We start from the raw sequence: 19,308 nt of genomic DNA on the forward strand, positions 1-19,308 counted from the left end.
TGTTAGAAAGCAATATAAAATAATTTTCAATTAATATCTTAATATTTGATCTTCAAAAAATTCTTCTGAAATGAAACTTGTCTATATTCTGCTATTCTGAATTGTTCTTTAAAAATACCAGTAAAATCTCTAGAGAATGGGGCTCTGGGTGTGGGGCCACAGTGCTGGGAATGTCCAGGGTCCAACCAGCTGAGATGCACACTCTGGTGCACCCGGCTTGGCTGGTTTCTGCCCTGCCTGAGGCTCTCTGCATTCCTAAATGGCTGGGCAGTTGGACCAGACCATCAAGTACTACACCCTGGAAAAGATCCAGAAGCACAACCACAGCAAAAGCACTTGGGTGGTCCTGTACCGCAAGGTGTACGATTTGACCAAGGTTTCAGAGGAGCATCCTGGTGGGGAAGAAGTCTTAAGGGAACAAGCTGGAGCAGATGCTACTGAAAACTTTGAGGATGTTGGGCACTTTACAGACACTGGAGAAATGCAAAACATACGTCACACATCCGGATGACAGATCAAAGATAACCAAGACTTCGGAAACTCTCATTACTACTTGTTTCTAATTCCAGGTGGTGGACCAACTGGGTGATCCCAGCCATCTCAGCACTGGTGGTAGCCTTGATGTATCACCTCTACACAGTCCAAGACCAAACACATTCTCAGGAAGCCAATGAAAGAAAAGACTGCTTTGGACCAGGGAGAAATAAGCCAAAGTTAACTGTTTCAACTGACAGAAACTGTCCCCTGAAAAATTATTTTATTTTTTTTTAATTGCATATTATTTTTTACTATTTAATTCTTTAAAAATTACTTTTGTTGTTCAAGAGAATTGCTGGGAAAATGCAGTTGTACCACTTACAAAAAAGTCCATCAGATGGTACTTAGATTGCAATAAGAATTTATAGTCTTTAACCCATAGTTGTTGACTCATTGGCATAGCCAGAGGCAAGGTTTACCAGGTGTCAGGCCTTTATGAGATGTGTTGATTAATTCCTGTTTAGTTTCCATAATTATATATAGTTAAAAAAAAATAACCCTGATATATAACTGTAGTTTTTTAGGACCCAAACAGGTGTGTGACTATACACATAACAGGTCAAACTTTGGTGTTTATATTTATGTATCTTTGCTAGATGAATGCCACACAAAGTAAATTAAGTTTGTAAAATCATAAAGGGTAGAAACCAACTTAAAGGTATTGCCATAAACAATTATTTCTTATATATAATGGAAAGACATAGAAAATTGACTTTACTAATTTTTTGGATCTCAATTTTTATTTAAATTCTAGTTAGTTAATATGTAATATAATACTGGTCTCAGGAGTAGAATTTAGTGATTCATTACTTTCATATAGCACACAGTGCTCAACACAAGTGCCCTCCTTAATGTTCATCACCCATTTAGCCCATTACCCCACCCACCTCCCCCTCGCAACCCTCAGTTTGTTCTCTATAGTTAAAAGTCTCTTATGGCTTGCTTCCCTCTCTGTTTTTTCCTTCCCCTATGTTCATCTGTTTTGTTTCTTAAATTCCACATACGAGTGAAATCATATGGTATTTGTCTTCCTCTGACTTATGAAAATAATTTTAATACGCCTATTTCCCTTTTCTCCTCTATTAAAACCAAACCAAAAAGAACTCTTCTGTTCTTTCTACTCCTGAGCTCTTAGAATGTGCCTTTTTGTTCATCAACTCTTTTTTTTGATGTTCTATCACTACATAACTTACTTATTGTAGGCATGATCTTTTAAAAATATATTTGGCTTTTAAAATGTACTTTTAAAAATCTCTAGAAAATGGAATGATCATAAGGTTATTCATCTTTTAAAATCTGAGCAATCAATGATAGCTTGACAATATTAAAATCCACTAACTGGCTTATTCTTACACCAAATTGACCATCTACTTTGTGCTTTAATCTATTGAAGATGATAAATCCCACTGAGAAATTAATTTACTTAACTTACTTCCACTTTGTCCCAAATAAAGATGAGCTAGATATTCCCCCATTCAAATCAAAAAGGAGGGGCGCCTGGGTGGCTCAGTCATTAAGCGTCTGCCTTCGGCTCAGGGCGTGATCCCGGTGTTCTGGGATCGAGCCCCACATCAGGCTCCTCCGCTGGGAGCCTGCTTCTTCCTCTCCCACTCCCCCTGCCTGTGTTCCCTCTCTCACTGGCTGGCTCTCTCTCTGTCAAATAAATAAAATCTTAAAAAAAAAATCAAAAAGGAAAAAGGTTATTTAAATGGTACTCATAGGCTTTCTGTTTAAAAAAATAAAACAGTAAAAAATATTGTTAAAGTTACAAAAAATTAAAAACAACCTTTAAAATGTAAATATATTACTGAAATCTTATTTCTTCCCAGCATAATTATTAAACAATCATTAAGGACAAACTTTATGACAATTTTTTAAGATAGATGGCTTATAGATAAATAGATGATGAGAGAGAAAGAAAGTAATAAGTTACAACACCTAAGGTATATGCATGAATAACTGAATTTTGTGCCAATATAAATATTGAATTTTGGCAATTTAAAAAAATAGGTTAATGGTTAAATCACATTCAAAACTTATTTGAAAAAAAAACTTTTTATTCAAGATTTCAGACACCGGCAAACTTTTCATTTCAATTTTAAATGTTCAAAACTTCCATGTAAAAGTGAAGCTGTCAGAAAAATTATGCAATTCAGTGAAATTGTCAACACAGAACGGAATTTTTCTTCTACTTTGTATTTCAGAAGTCTTCTTAGGAAGTTGAATATTATAGGTGACCTACATTCTGCAGTCACCCGTCTGACTTGTCACAATACAGAATAAAAGTATTATTCTCACATTTGAGCACTTTATATTCAACGTTTATAAGACGAAAGAAATAGACTGCCTAGTATATCTGGCTCAAAAGGAGTGTCAACTCAAAGGAAGCATTTTATAAAAACATGGCATTACATCACTTTGAGTTCCATTTTAACAGGAACTATAGTTACTGGGGCACAAGAATTCTGAATATACTCTGATCCACTTCACATCATGTCTCACCTGCAATTACTTCCCATTTAGCCTTTATTCATAAATACTTGCCTTCGGTCTACATTCAACATACATCCACAGTAACCAGAATGAGATTTGTGAAATGCAAACCAGATGTGCTTCCTCAGCTTAGAAGTTTTCAGTGATTTCCCATTACCCTTAGTTAAGATAAATCTAAAATTATCCACATGGCCTGTAAGACCATGTGATCTTGCCCCATCTCTTTCTCAAGCTTCATCCCAAGCTGCACACTTTCTCATTTCCACATTCCATCCGTATTGGCCTTCCTTAACTCCACATCCATGCTCCTTCTCACTCCAGTGTCTTGTACATCTGTCCCTCCTGCCTAGAGTATTCTATCTCCTCCTCTTTCATCTAGCTAACTCCCAGCCATGCTCATCTCAGGGTGCGTTACCTCAGGATGATTTTCCCAATCCATGTAAGTCCCCTGTCGTAAAAGCCCAGATTTTTCTGCAATTCTGCATCATGGTACCTACCATCCTTGCAATTTCCTTTCTGATTTCCACCTGCTCAACAAAATTATGAATGCAAAAGAGCAAAGATTGTGTCTATCTTGTTCACTATTGCTTATGCTAGTACCTTCCATGGAGTAGCCAGATGTCTGATGAATATCTGAAGAACCAATTTAAAAAAATGGAAGGAATTGGTATTTCATAGCATAGCTAAGAATTTATATAGTAAATGAAAGGGTAGGAGAAAAACTAGATTTAGTTAGTTTTAATAGATTTTACTTTAAACATAAACAAAAGGAAGGAATAACAGAGATAAAAACAGAAATAAGTAAAATATAAAAAAAATAGAGAAAATCAAGAACACCAAAGTTGTTTCTTTAATAAATTGATAATGTCCCAGCAAGACCAATTAAGTATATTACCAACATCAAAAATGAAACAAAGACATCATTACAGATAATACAGACTTTAAAAGGATAATAAGAAGATGCCATGAAAAATTTTATGCCAACGAATTTGACAAAAATGAAATGGGCACACCTGGAGAATGGATAAATAAATTTTGCTATATTGACATTATGGATATATCACATGATATGTAGCAATATAAAGAGGAATGTACTATTGATACTTACAACATTATATTGAAGGACAGAAGGCTGTCACAAAAGAAAATGCACTGTATATTTTCATTTATATGAAGTCTATAAACAGGCAAAAATAGTTAATGGAGATAAATAAAAGAATTATGGCTGTCATTAGGGGCTGGTATTGACTAGAAAAGGAAATGGGGAAACTTTTTAGGACAGCTTTAGGGTTTATTTCTCTCCTATAGCCCCAGCTGAGAATTATCTAGGGCCCTACTATCCCATACTGTAGCCACTAGTACATGTGGTCATATGAATTAAATTTAAAATACTTAAAATTAAATTAAATTAAAAATTCAGTTCCTGAGTCAGACTAGCCATATCTCAAATGCTAAAAATCACTTATGAGGAGTGGCTACTACATTGGCAGCACAGATATACGACACTATCACCATCACCGAAAGTTCTATTGGACAGTGCTGGTCTATGGTCGGGTGATGGTTATTTGGGTTCTTACAATTGTCAAAGTTTATTGAACTATAAACTTAATATTCATGCATTTAACTATATGTCTATTTTACCGCCAATTGAACTATTTTAAAACTAGTAAATATAGTTTTAAATCATATAAGGTTTAAAATTTGATGAGATTAATGTGTTATGTCTCATGAAACATGGAAAACAAAAATCCATTTTCTTATTTTCTTTTGTCAGTTTTCATAATATAACAAATCTAATGAACTATAGCATTTCATATGATTACCAATCTTGAGTAATCACTTTCCATGAAAAGGGCAATTTGGAAATGTATATCTGAGCTTGAGTTCATTGTGTAATATAATTAATACCCCAAGGGCTGGTCAGATTTGTACTACATTCATTTCACCCAATTTGTCTGTAAAGAATTACAGGACCAGGGTATATTGCAGCAATACGTGGGCTAAATACTTAATATTCAAGATAGGATTTAACATAGCACAGTTGGGGAAAAGCATCATTACCTCTACATATAATAAAATACCTTCTATTAGGTTAAATATATCAGCATTTTTCATAAAGTCAAGCAACCAGACTTCATATTATAAAACCACAAGACACTATTAATTGGACTCTAAAATGAACTTGCTAAATACATATTTCAATGGGTTAAATTAAAGAGAATATACACATTTCAAGGGCATTGGTTTAGATCAAAATGTCTTAGAAGCAAAAATCAAAGTCACCAATGGTCGTTCTCACTAAGTATCCAACTTAAAGTAAAATGTGATATTTATTCCAAATAAACAAACAAAAAAAGAAAATGAAAGAAAAATGGCTCTTTCTCCTGAATTATCCTACAGTAAATTTCCTCTCAAGACCACACTGATCTTAAAAAAAATCCTGTCATACAAAATGTAATAGCTGAATTATGATCCATGGTCTAAGCAAACATACAGACATACAGTTTAGTGCCCATACATCTAAGTCTGTCTTAAGACTCAGGAGGTCCCCTTAATATTGTAAAGGTTAGTTCTAATTTACATAGCTCAGACAACAATGTGCTCAAGATGGCTCACACTGTCTCACAAGAGCCTACTACCCACATTTCTTCCCATCTCCACTTTCAGTGACATCATATCGGTAACTTCAATTAGGCCATGATGAGACCTGCCTGGATGGCTCTTTTTAAAACGGTGCAACAAATTCTATAATGTGCTGAAAAATGTTTAGAATATGTTAATAAAGTAAGAAATAGAATCACCATAGCAACCGAAGTCCACAAGCTCTGCCCAGTTCATCCATTATAACTCATTTACAAAATAATATGTTAATAAAATGATGACACTACAAAGTAGGTCCTATATCGGAAACATGTTTTGTGATTAATCGTTCTCTTGCCCATGGCTGCTTCTCTTGCCCGCTTCATTACTTTATGTAATGGAATCTCCAAACTTCTGGGTGTTCAGGCAAGAAAACTTTGGAATCATCTCTCTCTTTATCTCATGCCCCTTATCTCATCTATCAAGAAATTTAGTAGATGCTACTTTCAAGATATATCCAGAATTCAACTACTTGGCACACTGTCACTGTTACTGCCCTGGACCAAGCCACTAACAGCTCTCCCTTGCTCTTCCCTATTCTTCATTCCTGACTAGAATGGCATTCCAGCCCCCTGCTGTCTATTCTCAGAACAGCAGCTCCAGGGACACATCATTCATGTCACTCCTTTGCTCAAAACCTTGTCATGGTCCCCAATCTCATTCCCAGGAAAAGCCAAAGTCCCTGCAGTGGCCCATTCATCTGTTTCCACTGTGAACACGATTTAGTAACTTCTCTCACTCTCTCTACTCCAGCCACATTGGCTTCTTGGATATGCCAGAACTCCCACTTCAGTGCCTTTGCATGAACTGGCTTAGTGGTAGAATGCTCTGCCCCTAATACCTGTACAGCCACCTCTTCCACTTCCTTCAAACCTTTGCTCCAATGTCACCTTCTTAATAAGCCCAGTTCTGATCACGCTATTCCAAATTGCAGTGCCCTCTTTATCTATCATCCCTTCCCCCATCTCAGCATTTCCACTCCCCTTTACCCTACTCTACTTTCTCTTTCTTCACAAAGCACTTAACAACTTCCAACATATTTTAATATTTGCCATTTTTATATAAATAAAGGTAAATAATGCCTAAACACTTTATGAGGGAAAGGACTTTTGTCTACTTTGTTCACTCGTGTATCCCAAGCCTCTGGAATAATGCTTGACATGTTATAGATGCTCAAGAAATGTTTGTTAATGGATAAACTAATGGCTATCCCAAACTCTAGAGAATATCAAATGGCTTCATAATTTCTCCCTTGATTTTAAAATATTTGACAATGTGATAACGAGCTCTGAAAGCTACCCAGTGGGTTGTGGGTCTGAAAACGTTAGAAATTGTTTAATCATATCTACGATTCCATTCTGTAAACTAAATCTGTCAGAAATCTAATGCCAGAATTGTTTTGGGAATTTTCTTTCTCACTACATCACTTCCAAAAGCAGTTTGAATCACTTTCTGAGACCCAAAAGGCTGTAAATATACAATTACTTTCTAACTGGTAAAGGGACTCAAGGTTGGTGAAAAGGTTTTAAACAGATTTTAGGGACACAAGGGTTAGCCTTTAGGGCTAAAGCTAACCTCTGGTTTACAGGAGCAAAGAAACAAATAATTTAAGCATCCAGTGAGACTTTATGCTTGACTGCTACATTATTTTATACCTACACATAAACTACTTTCCATTTTCTCTACTGGATACTAACAAACTGTAAATAACAATTCAAAATTTAGAAGTGTAAAATTTTTATACCAAAGAACCAGTAGAATTAGTGTTCTTTGTACTGTTCAATCATGTAGGTGGGAATGAGAAAAGTTATATCATTATATTTGAATATTACATTTCTAAAATTTTATGGAATGGTTAACAATTATATGGAAATGATCATATGTACTTTGAAGCAAATTTCTAAAATGGCCTCCAGACATAATTTCTCCACAGCCATGAAGAGATGTAAAGTAACAAATAGCCTACATCTGTTTAAAAAGAGGTGTTGCAATGGTATGTATATGTAGCATATGCTTTAAAAGCTTATGATTTATTGCTATCAATGCCAACCACTACTCTCAGCTTTAGCACAAGTTAAAGGAATAGAAAAGAATTTTTACACTATCATGAGTGCCTGAATGGGAAGAGGTAAAAGAAGAACAAATACAAGGGGATACTAACTTCTCCATACCTCTGGAGGGTAAGGAGGTTGTTTGTTTATTTGTTTGTTGCCATCATTTAGAAAGAAAAGTGATGATGCTTGAACCACATTTTTACCTGCCAACTTTTGGCAGAAATATCTGAAAATAAGTGGTGCAAAAAGAGTTGTGGTTCCTGCTGTCATGGCTGATAACCATAGCTATCAGCATTGTACGGTGACACAAGAAATAGAAGAACTGTAGCAAAATGTTCATCATCTCCACCCAGTCCATCCATATGTAACTCAACGGGCACTGCTCTCATGGGCAAGATAAGCAGCCTCGGAGTACAGGTGACCACAAGATATAATGGGACCACAGACTTTAAGGTGCATCTTTTCTGGTTTGGAAGTTCAAGCTGGAAGAAAGTTAGCTAAAGAGGAAGTATCATCCAGCAATAATGCATATAAATATCTTTGTTCTGTTGTTAAGTCCTTAGATATTTATTAAATTTTCTCGTTGCTCTATATCCTAGCCTAGGAAAACCTTAGACTTCTCTTGCCTCTAGAATTCTTGTTTCACTGTGAACAAAATATTTAGCTACAACATAAGTAAATTTTCCAGTTTTGCTGTATCTTTCAATATATAAACAGATATTTAGTGACTGCCTACACTTTGCTAGACACATTGTGGGAATACAACAATAAATAAGACAGGTAATGCCTGAGATACATTACAGAGCACACACAGGTGGCCCTTGATCTAGGACCAGAAAGGTCAATGTATACATTTCGTGGCTTTCTAGACCAAAAATATATATATATATATATATATATATTTAAAGCCGGCTACTACTATGAAAGCAGAGCTATGGAAAGTAAACATTCTAAAGTTTTGCCATAAAAGATAGCAGACCAAAATGCCCACTGCTTGTTACACTTAGGGTCGCAGGATATTTATTCCCACGATAAATTCCAATTAAATCTCATTTTCTGTGCTTTGTACTTTCCCACCAAAACATCAAATAATCTAACTTAGGAATTCATTGTTCAATCAAACTTGTACATGTGTGTAATTGTGTAAGTACAAAGATGTTTATTAAAATATTATTCGTGATTTTTAAAGTAACAGAAATAACCTAAATACTAAAAATGTGGGACTTAGTAAATAATTATCTGTATAATGGGATATTAGATAGCTATTAAAAATAATGTGTCTAATTCACATATACAGGCATAGAGCAGTATCTTGAAGTTTTGGAGTTTGGGTTTTTTTTTTTTTAAGATTTTATTTATTTATTTATTTATTTATTTATTTATTTATTTATTTATTTGAAGGAGAGTGAGCAAGAGAGAGCACCCGCACAGAGGGAGAAGCAGACTCCCAGCTGAGCAGAGAGCCTGAAGCAGGCCGGTCCCAGGACCCCGAGATCATGACCCAAGCTGAAGCAGACGCTTGACAACACTGAGCCACCCAGCCGCCCCTTGAAGTTTTGTTAGGTGAAAAAACACAAGAAGCAAATGATATTCATAGTTATACTGCATTTATGTTTTTAAGTATATGCATATAAACACTTACATATAAATAAAGTCTAGAAGGGTAGTATCCAAGCTGTTAACAGTGCAACAGTTTCAAATTTATACACTCAGTGTACTACTTAAAACATTTAAGTGAGCATACATTGCTTTTCTAATAAAAGATAATTTTTCATTAGGCAAGTCTCTCTATTCTTTGCCAACCACCTAATTATGAAGAAATGGCTTGTAATCCTAGTAAAATGAACTTAGAAAAACACCAATTATAGAGTAAAACCAAACAGGAAAGACAGAAAGAATATCTTTCTTGACACAAACCTGCACTCATAGGCCTGCGTCCTACATGTCATACAGATACATATTTGCAAAGCACACACACACACCAGCATGGCATTGCCAGTCTGCATGCACAGGTTGGCCTATCACCGAATAAACGGAGAAACTGGTTCCCAACTTATAAGAACTAATCAGGAAGTGCCTTTAGCAAAAAATTTTTGTCATCTCCCCCTATGAGACTGACAGAATCATGATGGTACCACAAAATCTACGCATTCACTGTAGTCTGAAGTCTAGTCAAGAACTTGACATCCTTTACCTCTTGTAACTCCCTTGCCAATGACTATGAGGGCCAAGGTTGTGGTGGGGGGGAGTCTTTCAGTTCTGTGGAAGTTATTAAAATGATCCTCATAAAAAGACTGGTTGGAATCACCAGTTCAAAAACTAAATCTGTATGTGACCTCACCAACCAAGAATCAGTCTCTCATTTCCCTTCTTTGGGTCAGATACCTAACCCATGATGATAATAGTATAGAGATAAGAGAGAATGACTCAGTAGACCAGTTTACAGGGTTATAACCCGGAGTTTACCTTTGGCCAGTCTGAAGAATATAGGTACGTGGGTCACCTTTTTTGGTGACAAATTATTGAGAGTTTTATTTTTGCTTTCAGCATAACTATAAAAAAAAAAAAAGTCAACCTATATTATCTGGTGAGGGGGAAATAAGTCAAATACCAAGACCAGGACTTAAACCCTAAACAGTCAGTCCGGTGCCAGTAAAGGTCTATGCTTCTCAATATCAGACCTCAAATAGATACCTTATGGACCCAGCTTTCAATTCTGCATGAAAAACATCAAAATTGTTTTCATAAATCTATAACATTCTCATTTATTTGGCTGTTATTTATTTAACAAGTATTTATTGAGCAACTATTCTGTGCCAAGAATATTCTAGCCAGACAAGAAGCCTCTCTCTCATTTCAGTGGGAGTGTGAAGCAAGCAATATATAAACAAACAGCTGTGAACGGGATCCTGTCACCTCCCTACACACACATGGATTTTGTTCTTCTTAAGTTTGGAGTACCCCACAATGCAGTACTTGGATCTATTTTCTTTTCTATTCTCACTCGCTTCCAGGGTTTATTTCTCCAGTCTTGTGACTGCAAAATTTTTACCTCAGTCCTAGAGTTCTTTTTGAGCTCCAGATCAATATGTCTAACTATTAACATTTTCACTTGATATGTTGTAGACATCCCTGACTTGACAAATACAAAACCAAGTACCTTATCTTCCCTCTCAAACCTGAAACTCCATGCATCCATCCAAAAACCTGGGCATCCTTGATGTTCCCTCCCTCTGTAAGTCAGATGCCCAGCCAACATTCCACATCCAATTTGTTAGAACATCCTGTTTTCTCTACCTGTAAGACAAACCCAGAATTAAACTACTTCTTACCACCTCCACTGCTTCCTCCTTATTTCAAGCTATCATCTTTTGACCTATTCTCCTTTCACTGGTCTCTTTGCTTCTACCATTGCTCCCCTCTGCCTTATGGCAGACAAAAGAGACAAGTTAAAACTTAAATTAGATAATACCACTCCTTTGCTCGAAACCCTCCTCCTCTTTCCACATGAGGCAAATCAGTGTTCCTCAAATATGGCAGTTCTGACTTCCTGTTAGATTGTTTGCCCTCTATTCCCTCTACCTGGACTGTTCCTTCCCCAAATAACAACATAACTAATTCTCATCTCTTTCAAATATTTGCTCAAATGACAGCTTCTTCATGAGGTCTATCCTGAATAACCTTTTAAAAATTGCCATATACGTCCTATTTCTTCACTCTTCCCTTTTTTTTTTTATCCTTTTTTCCTATAGCATTTAGCACCTTTTAACTTGCTATATACAATTATGTTGATTGCCTGTCTTGCACCATTAGAAAATAAGCTCCATGCAGGCAGATATTTTTATGTCTTTTGTTTACCCAAGTAGCTACCATAGCGCCTGACACATAATAAACACCCAAAATTTATTTGTTGAATGAATGCATTAAGTAATAAATTATTCTCTCATCTCCTATAAAACCAATTTCTTCATTGGATTATTTTATCTACAAACTAAAATGGCAAGGGGTTTTGAATTTTTGTTCTAAATGTGATGGAAAATCATTGACGTATTTTAAATATGGGCATGCCATGAGCTTATTTAAGTTTTAAATACATTACTCTTGCTTCTTTATAGAAATGAGATTATAAGATGCCTAGAATAGGAACAGGAAAATGAAGTTCAGAAGCCATTATTAAATAAGCAGCAGAAGTACATGCATAAAATCCAAAAATCATTTAGAAAATATATTGACAAAAGATACGGCATAACAAATGTGACTAGTTGCTTTATTGGTATTTAATATCCATACCATGTCTTTAACCATGCTTAGCAATAATGATACCACAACATTAACACTTCCATTTGGCCATTGCTCATTGTAAATGAACATATGACCTCAGATACACTCCTTTGTATATTTCTTACCAGAAAGCAAATGAATTCCAGATAGATACAACTAAAAACAGGGCACATATTATTCTCATAGTTACTGATAACAAAATGTTTTCTCATATTTGTGGTGGTGGCATATTCCATGCTTATAATGCCATATTCCATTTAAGCAGGAAAAAAAATCCCCATTTAATGAAATGATACTCTAAAATTTCTAAGCTTTTTTTTTTTAAGATTTTATTTATCTATTTGAGAGAGCAATAGCTGGGAGTAGGGAGAGGAGCAGAGGGAGAGGGAGAAAGAAGCACACTCCCCACTGAGCAGGGAGCCACATGCAGGGCTCGATCCCAAGACCCTGAGATCAGGACATGAGCCAAAGGCAGATGCTTAACCAACTGAGCCACCTGATGCCCCTAAAATTTCCAAGCTTTCAACATGCTGAAAATATGGGAAATGGACAAAGCACATCACATTTTATTTCATAATAACAATTCATGTATCTACTCCCTCAAAGGGAACGAGTAAATACTTTATACATTTACCTTAGGACTGCTTTACAAGTCAGTCCTAATATTTATTTTATTTAAAAATAAAATTCCAGGGCACCTGGGTGGCTCAGTCAGTTAAGTGTCTGTCTTTGGTTCAGGTCATGATCCCAGGGTCCTGGGATCAAGTCCTGTGATGGGCTCCCTGCTCAGCAGAGAGCCTGCTTCTCCCTCTGCCCCTCCCCTCTGCTCGTGCTCTCTCTCTCACTCTCTCTCTCTCTTGCTCTCTTTCTCAAAATAAATAAAATATTTAAAAAATAATAAAATAAAAGAATAAAAAATAAAAATAAAATTCCAATATGGAGAAGGTATTTTAAAAATTAAATTCTCCTACCTTTTCCAAAACTTATCTTTAAAAAAAAAAAAAAGTCTTTTATGTTGCTATAGCCAATGTTAGAGAAATTACTGCCTGTGCTCTCTTCCAGGATTTTTATGGTTTCAGATCTCACATTTAGGTCTTTAATCTGTTTTGGTTTTATTTTTGTAAGAAAGTGGTCTCATTTCATTTTTTTGCATGTAGCTGTCCAACTTTCCAAATATCATTTGTTGAAGAGACTGTCTTTTTCCCATTGCATATTCTTGCCTGTTTTGTCAAAGATTAATTGACCATATAAACATGGGTTTGTTTCTGGGCTTTCTTTTTTTTTTAAGATTTTATTTATTTATTCATTTGAGAGTGAGCAAGAGAGAAAGAGAGAGCACAGGAGCAGGCATAGAGGGAGAGGGAGAAGCAGACTCCCCACTGAGCAGGAACCCCATGTGGGGCTCAGTCCCAGGACCCTGGAGTCATGACCTGAGGTGAAGGCAGACACTCAACCAACTGAGTCACCCAGGTGGCCCCTGTTTCTGGGCTTTCTATTCTCTTCTATTGATCTTTGTGTCTCCTTTTGTGGCAGTGCCATACTGTTTTGATTACTACAGCTTTGTAGTATAACTTGAAATGTGGTATTGTGATACCTCCAGATTTGTTTTTCTTTTTTAAGATTGTTTTGGCTATTTGGGGTCTTTTGTGGTTCCATACAAATTTTAGGATTATTTGTTCTAATTCTGTGAAAAATGCTGTTGGTATTTTGATAAGAATTGCATTAAATCTGTAGATTGTTTTGGGTAATATGAACATTTCAACAATATTTGTTCTCCCAATTCATGAGCATGGAGTATCTTTCCATTTGTTTGAGTCATCTTCAATTTCTTTTGTCAATGTTTTATAGTTTACTGAGTACAGATCTATAGATCTTTCAACTCTGGTTAGGTTTATTCCTAGGTATCTTATTGTTTTTCATACAATTGTAAATGGGACTGCTTTCTTTATTTCTCTTTCTGTTGTTCCATTATTAGTGTATAGAAATGCAGCAGATTTCTGTATATTGACTTTGTATCCTGCAACCTTAGTGAATTTACTTATCAGTTCTAGTTTGTTGGTGAAGTCTTTAGTGTTTTCTATATAAAGTATCATATCATCTGCAAACAGTGAAAGTTTTATTTTTTCCTCACCAGTTTTGGTGCCTTTTATTCCTTTTTCCTGTCTGATTGCCCTGACTAGGACTTTAAGTACTATGTTGAATAAAAGTGGTAAGAGTGGACATCCACGTCTTGTTCCTGATCATAGGGGGAGAGCTCTCAATTTTTTGCCATTGAGTATGATGTTGGCTGTATGTTTTTCATAAATGGTCTTTATTGTGTTGTGGGATATTTCCTCTAAAACTACTTTGTTTAGGGTTTTTATCATGAATGGATTTGTACTTTGTTGAATGTTTTTTCTGCATCTATTAAAATGATCATACAGTTTTTATCCTCTTATTGATATGATTTATCACGTTGATTGATCTGTAAATATTGAACCACTCCTGCATCCTGGGAATAAATCCCATATCATCATGGTGAATGATTTCTTTGATGTATTGTTGAATTTACTTTGCTAATATTTTGTTGCAGATTTTTGCTTCTATGTTCATCAAAGACATTGGCCTATAGTTCTCTTTTCTTGTAGTATCTTTATCTGGTTTTGGTATCTGGGAAATACAGGCCTCATAAAATGAATTGGAAATTTTTATTCCTCCTCATTTTTTTGGAATAGTTTGAGAAGAATAGGTCTTACTTTTCTTTAAATGTTTGGTAGAGGGGCACCCGGGTGGGTCAGTTAGTTAAGCAAGTGACTTGGGCTCAAGTCATGACCTCAGGGTCCTGGGATCAAGCCCTGCATTGAGCCCCACACTGAGCCTTGTGTTGGGCTCCACACTAAATGGGGAGTCTACTTGTCCCTCCCCCTCTCCCTCTGTCCCCGTTTGTGCACTCTCTCACTCTCTCTTTCTCAAATAAATAAAATCTTTATAAAGAAATAATTTTAAAAAATAAATGTTTGGTAGAATCTACCTGTGAAGTCATCTAGCACTGGAATTTTGCTTGTTAAGAGTTTTTTGATTTCTGACTCAACTTCATATGTCTCCTGAGGCAAGGGAAACAAAAGCAAAAATAAACTATTGAGAGTAGATCAAAATAAAGTTTCTGCACAGCAAAGGAAACAATCAACAAAACTAAAAGACAACCTATGGAATGGGAGAAGATATTTGCAAATCAAATATCCCTGATAAAGGGTTAGTATCCAAAATATGTAAAGAATTTATACAACTCAACACTCAGAAAACTAACAATCCAATTTAAAAGTGGGCAGAAGACATGAACAGACATTTCTCCAAAGAAGACATCCAGATGGCCAACAGACACATGAAAAGATGCTCAGCATCACTGATCATCAGGAAAATGCAAATCAAAACTACAGTGAGATATCACCTCACACCTGTCAGGTTAACTAAAAAAAAAAAAAAAAAGAGAGAGAGAGAGAAGAAAGAAAAAAAAGAAACAACAAAAGTTGGCAAAGATGTGGAGAAAAAGGAGTCTTTGTGCATTGTTGGTGGGAATGCAAACTGGTGCAGAATAGAGGTTCCTCAAAAAATTAAAAATATAACTACCTACGATCCAGTAATTCCACTACTGGGTATCTATCCCAAGGAATAAAAAAACACTAATTCAAAAGGAAATATACACCCCTATGTTTATTGCAGCATTATTTACAACAGCTAAATTATGGAAGCAGCCCAAGTATCTACTGATAGATGAATGGATAAAGAAAAATGGCGTACACACACACACACACAGACACACACACACTGGAATATTATTCAGCCATAAAAAAATAATGAAATCTTGTCATTTGCAACAACATGGATACCAAAGAGTATTATATACACACACACACGCACTGGAATATTATTCGGCCATAAAAATGAATGAACTCTTGCCATTTGCAACAACATGGATAGAGCTAAAGAGTACAATGCTAAGCACTGTCAGAGGAAGACCAAAAACCATGATTTCACTCCTGTGAAATTTAGGAAACAGAACAAAGGGTAAAAAAAGAGAGAGAGAGAGAGAGAGAGAGAGAGAGACAAACCAAGAAACAAACTTTTAATTAGAGAGAAACTGCTGGTTACCAGAAGGGAGGTGGATGGGGGATGGATGAAATAGGTGTTGGGGATTTCACTATATTGTACATCTGAAACTAATATAACACTATACTGGAATTAAAATAAAAAACTTTATCATACATAAATAAATAAAGTACATCTTTTAAAAATTCTTTAAATGCAGAAACAAGTAAAAAATCAATGCATTTTTTTTAGTTTCTTCCTTAGTTTAACTTCTATTCTGATTGCAGAGTTGAATAGGTATTTTAACATTTTTAACGATTCTGGCATAAAATGATCAATATCATTTCTTTCACAACTGCTAATTATAAAATGATGGTAAGGAATAATACGTAACAGAGAATTTGAATTATTTCACTATTTCAGTATCAAAATACACAGAACGGTGGAGGGAGGAAAGGGTTTCACACGTTATTGTGTATTTTTCCTCATTCATTTATTTCATTAACCTGTATTCAAAAACCAATGGCAAGAGGAAATAAAGGCAAAAACAGCCCTAGGGACATAGGCAGTCTTTAAATAAAACCCCTGCATGGTCTTTAGATATGAGAGAAACTTTCAAGCTGCAAACACACGGAGAATAATAAAACACTCCTTTTGTAACTATATTATTTAGCTGGCAGATACACATATGCTTAATTCACCTGAGCAAAGCAGAATACCTGGAAGGAAATGTTGATAGGAGCCTGCTGTAAAGGAAGTATTCCACAGAGGAGAGCCAATTGGGATATACAAAACTTAATGTGAAATCTGAATACTGTTATGTGATTAAGATTATTCCTTTATTAAAAAAATAATAATTATTATATAAATGACACATACTAGAAAAACATTGAAAGTATATACAAGTCACTTTCTGCCATAATTTACATACATGTGGGTGTTAATATCACTTTTTAAATAAAGCTAGTTTAATATGGATAAAAATGCAACCAGTCTGTTTTCATATTTTTTAACCCATGCATATAGAACTTCTTTATACAATAAGAGTTTCCATTGAAACTTACAGAGGTTAGAAGGGGGTTAACCTAAAATCTTATCTACAACAAAGAACTTTGTCATGTGTTTACGTTTGTGACTTTGTTTTCTGTTTTTATAAAAATTCATTATGCAACAATTTTTCTGATAAAGGTAAGATGCACTTTCAAAGAGGAACAACATTAGGAAGCACATTTCCACATCTAGGATTACAACTAACTCTTGTCCATCCTGGAACAAAATGACGTTCTTGCTGTCTCTTGCCCAGATGTGACAAAGCCACCTTATTGATCACCCTGACTTTGATCTTATATTCCTCCAATTCATATTTCATAGTATCCTTCTCTACCAGTTCACTCATAATAATCAAAAAGTATTAAAATTCTGCCACCCCGATGATGCTAAATTTCACTGAGCCTCATCCTGAATGACACTGGAATTTGATTGCTTTGAAAGTGTTGGGGGAAAATGAGTATATCATCACGACCATGAGATTAGTAGCAAATGAACACATGAAAAGAAAACAAGAAGCCCTATAGGATAATTAACAAATTTATATTTAAAAGAAAAATATAAATTAAATTTTCTTTCTAGGTCATCAATTATTATTCATACATATTCCACAAAATACATGAAATGTAGCCATGAAATAAAGCATCAATATCAAGCATTTGCAGAGCTAATCAATCTTTATTAGGTTTGCCTCCAATTAAAGGGAAACTGTTAGAAAAATGTTGCATTATCCAAAATCTATGTTGGTATGTGTTTTTTTCTTAGGGAAATGTTTCATCTTAAAATAGCTTAGTAATCCCTATTATTATCATCAAGATAGCTTAAAAAATTGTTGCTGCATAAATATATAATTCTACCCATTTTTATAATTTATTCCTGAGTAGTCAATTTTCTATTTGATTTTTTGCTTTCCAAATGTAATATGATGTGTATCAGCCAGTGTATACCTACATTTTACCCAGGAATTACCTCAACATTTGTTTTCATTCAGGAAGGAAGACTAAATAAAAAATGCCATCTTAGCTGTGCTTCTAAATGAAATCAAACAATTTAATGTGGATCTTCCTTCTCTCTAGATCATAAAGTCATTACAAAGATAATGTTACAGAAAATTTTTAAAAAGTCCATATGGTTCAACAGAAATTTCAATTTGTTAATCTTGTTAAAATTAATTTCCTTATAGTGATACTAGAATGTTTTTATACATCTTCTAGCCATCAAGCTAAGTAGAAATTATTCCACCCAAAAAGCAGATAATCATTTATAATGAGCTGGTTCTTTCTAAATAATGTCTGATTCCAATCATTTTACTCCAAAATCCACAAAGATAGTGTGATCCATATGTTTCTTCTATTTTATTCATTCACTCCATTTACCCACACCCACATTCAGTACTTCTCATTTGGTAAATATAATAAGCCTTAACTCTCTTTATGAAATATCTTTCCTTTCTGACACACTTCACCTTGGAGCTTAATTAAATGTCAAGAATGTCTTGTATTGAAAAAATCTGCTACTGACTGATATGTCCTCCTCCCCAAATTCTATGTTAAAACCTAATCCCCAATGTGACAGTATTTAGAGCTAGGGCCTCTGGGGATAATTAGATCAGGAGGATGGAGCCCTCATCAATGGGATTGGTGCCCTTATACTGTAGGCCCACACAGCTCCCTGGTCCCTGACACCATTTGAGGACAGAGTGAGAAGATGGCCATATATGAACCAGAAAGGGGGTTCTCACCAGACACCAAATCTACTGGCATCCTGGTCTTGGACTTCCAGCCTCCAAAACTGTGAAAGATAAATTTCTGTTGTTTAAAAGCCACGCAGTCAGTAGCCTCCTGTGCTGGGGAGTGGGCCGGACTCGCAGACCGGTAGCTGGGGGGAAACCAGACCCAAACCGGGAGCTCGGGAGCGTGTGAACTAGACTGAAACCAGGAGCTCCGGAGCACTCACTCGAACCAGACTGAAACCAGGAGCTCTGGAGTGCATGCATGAACCAGACTGAAACCGGGAGCTTGAGAGCATATGTGGGAAGCAGGGCAGCTGGCAGTGTTAGAAGCAAAAAGGGCAGAGACATGCTGGCCCTGGGAGTGAGGACAGGGAGAACGGCTGCGGGGCACACAACCAAGGATGCTGCAGGTTTTTAGCAGCACCGACAGAAATGGAGTTAGAGTGGCCAGGAGAGATG

The 19,308-nt window shown here is 35.7% G+C and overlaps 1 pseudogene; it reads left to right on the forward strand.

Moving 5' to 3' along the window:
* Window positions 1-259: 259 nt before the first annotated feature.
* LOC103672233 lies at window positions 260-19,039 on the forward strand (annotated as a pseudogene).
* The last annotated feature ends 269 nt before the right edge of the window (window positions 19,040-19,308 follow it).

This window comes from Ursus maritimus, unplaced genomic scaffold, assembly GCF_017311325.1.
Source record: "Ursus maritimus isolate PB19 unplaced genomic scaffold, ASM1731132v1 scaffold_5, whole genome shotgun sequence".
NCBI lineage: Eukaryota > Metazoa > Chordata > Mammalia > Carnivora > Ursidae > Ursus > Ursus maritimus.